A 4,724-nucleotide genomic window follows, 5' to 3' on the forward strand; every position below is an offset into this window, starting at 1 on the left:
AAGAAATATAAATATTTCTGGAATCTTTTAAAAACTTGTCATACCAATATGAAATGATGTTTAATGAACTGCAACTGAAGTGTTTTCAATTTTATTATTGAGATAAATCCTTCAAATTCCTGCTGCCTGTGTGACTTCTGAGGTAGGTGGCACTGTATCTGATCCAAGTTCATAATTTGTTCTCATGATCTATACTTAGAACTGCTGCGGAATCAATACCAGTCCCAGAGAAAGATCATAATGGTCACAATGACCAGGTCATGTATCATAATATGTTCATTTTAAATTCACATTGCTGCCAACACCGGGAAGAGAAGTCATAGAAGTGGAAAATGACAGTTTAATTTTCTGGATAGACTGGCTTCTGTCACAATAAAAAGCATAGCTCAGTGAAAAAAATTAATTATTATATACTGAACAAAGAGCCATCAAACATGTTGGTTTGTGTCATAAAGATTAATCAACCATTTGATTGATTAAAAAAATAAAAATAAATGACTCAGATTTGAATATACTTTTTCCATTTACTCTCTATGTGACCTTGGGCAAGTTGTTAGCCTATCCAAACTTCTGTTTGTTCATCAGTTCATGAATATCACAACTATTACTCCTTCCTATTTTCGGCCCTGCCATATTCAACAGCTCAGTCCTTATGTTCACGGCTTTAGGAAAATATGAGTGAATACCCAAGAGTAAAATCTCTGGGTCACATAATAAATAATGTATTTAATTTTGTAAGAAAATACAGAACTGTTTTTGCATAATGATTGTACCATTTTGTATCACCAAGAGCAATGTATGAAAGTTCTAGATGCTCCTCCTCCTTGACAGTATTGGATATTATTAGTATTACTTTATCATTCCAATAGATATATAGGGATACATCATTCTAGTTTTATTTCAATTTTTCTAATGGCTAATGATGATGAATATATTTTCATGTACTTATTTTTCATGCATATACCCTCTTTTCTATCTGTTCAAGTCCTGAATATTTAGGGGGATTTCTTTTTTTCTTACTGGTAAGTTTGAGAGTTCTTTATGTATTTTTGATACAAGTCCTTTCTCAGGAGGTAAGCTGCAATTTTTTATCCTTTTCTATTGTATCTTGTCTTTCCATTCCTGTAACAATGTTTTTGATGGGGCATAAATTTTTAATTTTTATACATCCAGTTTATCAATTTGTTCTTTCATAGATCGTGCTTTTGTTGCCACATCTTAAGAACTCTTTGCCTACTTCTACATCATGAAAATGTCCTCCTATGCTTTAAGAGTTTTAATTTAATTTTCAACATATCTATGATCCTCTGGAGTTTAACATTTTATATAAGTTATAAGGTTTAGATCAAGGTTTGTTCTTTTTTTTGTTGTTTAGCATGTGGATGTCCAGTTGTTCTAATACCATTTATTGAAAAGATTATTATTTCTCCATTGAATTACTTTGCATGTCTGTTTAAAATCAAATGGCTATAATGTGTGAGCATGTTTTTGGACTATTTATTCTGTTCTGATGACCTATGTATTTATCTCTTGGCATTGAGAAATATAGTTTCTTTTTTAAAAATGTTTATTTATTTGTTTTAAGGGAAACAGAGGGGCAGCATGAGCAGGGGAGGAGCAAAGAGAGAAGGAGGAGGGGGGAGAGAGAGAATCCCAAGCAGGCTCTGCAGTCAGCACAGAGCCTGATGTAGGACTTGATCTCATGAACCATGAGATCATGACCTGAGCTGACGTTAAGAGTCAGATACTCAACTGACTGAGCCACCAGGCACTGAAGATTACTGTAGTTTCATAGAGATTTATAAAATGGGATAATGTGATTCCTCCAACTTTTCTTTTTCAAAATTGGATTAGCTATTTTAATCCTTTATTTGTTATTGTATATAAATTTTGAATCAGTTTGTATGTGTAAAAATCCTTCTGGGATTTTGATTGGGATTATGTTCTTTAACTACATAGACTAATTTGGGTAAAAATGGAAATCTTTACTACGTTGAGCTTTCCAATATATGAACATAGTATGTCACCATTTATTTAGAGCTCTGAATTCTTTCCAGCACTTTATGGCTTTTGGTGCCACATCTAAAAACTGAATATGTTTTGTTTGTTTTATAGTGATGCATTTCTTTCTTTAGAGACACTATAAATGTCTGTTCTTAAAATTTCTGCTTCCCCCCAAAATTTCAGCTTTCAATTGTATATTGTCAGGATGTAGAAATACAAAGAAATTTTTGTGTCTCTATACCCTCTCTTCCAGCTTTTTTGGGTATATACACATTTTATGTTGCTATGCTTTCTTGGTGAATTAACATTTTATTATTATGAAAGTGCATTACTGGTCAGAGTTATCTAATTCCTTTGAATGATGCTTACTGTTTGTGTACTAGGTTCTCTTATTTACTAACCCTATGGAAATATATGCAAGATAAACTAGACCAGTTTTTCTCAAAGAGCTGGGCTAGATTAAGACTTTTTAGAAGTCCTGAGCATTGTAAGATTATGGTGCTTCTAATATTTATTTCCCATTTAGTACATAATAAAACTACATAATAAAGTAATATTAGACATTAAAATAAAAAATACATGTAAGCTAAAATGAAAACTAGCTTCTTTCTAGAAATGAACATACTCATCAAAGCTAAACTTTCTCATTTGCAAGTACCCTAAATAAATTCTTTGTTTTCCATTAGGTAATTAACCAGTGCCAGTGAGTATTCCATAGAATGTAGCCAAAATTGTCCTTTGGGTCAATAAACTTGGGAAATGCTAAATATAATATCTCTCTAATAGATATTAGGCTATTAATTGTTTTAGAGGCCCCAAGCTAATAAAAATAATTTAAAATGATTTAACTCCATATATTATCATTAATTTGGCCACAGAACTATTTTTCACATAATGCCAAATAATGTCCCATAAAATAACTTTCCCTCTTAGCAAACTGGAAAATACTACAGAAAAACTGCATCATTTTTTAGTTATTATGTGTAGGGAACTATTCTAAGATATTTATGGACTTTACCTTATTTATAACATGTCAGATTTGAGGCATCAGTAGATATTATAAGGTAAATATTATTGTCTTTTTTTTTTTTTGGTAGATGAGGAAATTGAGACAGTGAAGTCACATAACTTTCAGTAATAGAGCTAGAAATCAGACTTCATTTACTTCTTTTCATAATTTACCAAGCATGGAACAGCAGCCCTTCAGTTTTTCTTTCCTAGGAATTGATTCTCTTCTCTTTCATCAGTGTTGATTCAAACTTCAGAGCCTCACCTCTTGTCTAGTACACTTCTGCCCTCGTTCCTTAATTCCCATGTAGCTCTGATTTTAAACTCATTCTGGTTTTCAAATGAGACTGATACTAGAAAAAAGCATGGGGTTGTACATTTCATCTGTGGCCTGACACAGACCTCTTTGAGTCTTTTCAAAACCAGGAAGTCCCTGAAGGGCTAGGGACAGTTGCTATGGTGTTAGATGGCTAGAGAAAGGAAAGAAAAATAACTAAGGTAGATATCCGCAGAGAATGAGATGTTGGGGACAGCCATTGATGAGTTGGATATACCCTATCTTCAGTTCTCACTCTCCAAATTGGAGAGAGAAAAATTTGAGAGTATCAGAAAGTAATACTGTTACCCAGAAATCCTGGGCATCTCAAAATATTCAAGGGACTTCCAGCAAGTCTTTTTTAGCGAGCAAGATATAACAGGGTTTATTGACAACCTTGTAATAGGATTTTCATCATAAAAAAGTATACAATTAAAGGATTTGTAAACTGCCATGTCTATAGTGTGTGTGTGTGTGTGTGTGTAATGTTATTTGGCTCCATTTCCTTGGCAAATTCTAAAAATAATAAATGTAATTTCTTTAATCAGGACATAATTAAACCCATTGAATGGTGTTCAGCTCCACTGAAATCAAATGATCCACTAATTCATTCATTATAAAATGCATTGGGTATCTTCTAAGTTATGGCTTCTAGAAGCTTAGTCAGTCACTAAAGGTTTCAAGTGTTTGAATATGTAATCTGGAAGGTATTAAAGTCATACCAAAATTTTAGCTATTTTTATACTTCATGCCTGAATCTTGTAGGTTTTCTGTTGTGGTGACTTCAGATAGCTGGCAAAGGCATAGGTAGTCACAGAAGTGAGCAGGGGAATATTAGAAATAAAAACAGCTGTTCATATCAGGAAGCAAATCAACCAGCAAGCCATATTAAAGAGGTCTGGAAAGGTGAGAATTGGACATGGTTCTGATTTAGAGTTCTGTGAGCTAAGGTTTCTGAGAAGTTTGGTTTCTTTTTTCCCTACAACATACAGAATGCAGTCTTGCTTGATTATTCTTTACATTGTTGATAAACTTGGTTGAGCAAACTCTCACCTGTTCACTCTGACAAGTTTCTGTGGCTGTTGGGAATGCATAAGCTTAGGAGCCTTTACGTTTGCTTTGGGGGTAAGATTTTGAAGGGGAATGTCAATGTCATAAGAGTAAATGAAACACAAACCTAGATCAGACGATTGACAATCACTTTTAATTGGTCATTATTTTGAATGAAAGTAGGTTTTTTTTTTATTTAAAATTTTTTTTTCTTTATAAAGTTTCATATTTTTTTAACATATGCAATTATTTTCCATCATTTACAATACACTAGTTGCAATGACACTCCAAACAGAAAAGCAAAGTAAAAAATCAAAACACCAACTTCTGTTTCATGTAATTAGAC

Source organism: Suricata suricatta, chromosome 13 (genome assembly GCF_006229205.1).
Source record: "Suricata suricatta isolate VVHF042 chromosome 13, meerkat_22Aug2017_6uvM2_HiC, whole genome shotgun sequence".
Lineage (NCBI taxonomy): Eukaryota > Metazoa > Chordata > Mammalia > Carnivora > Herpestidae > Suricata > Suricata suricatta.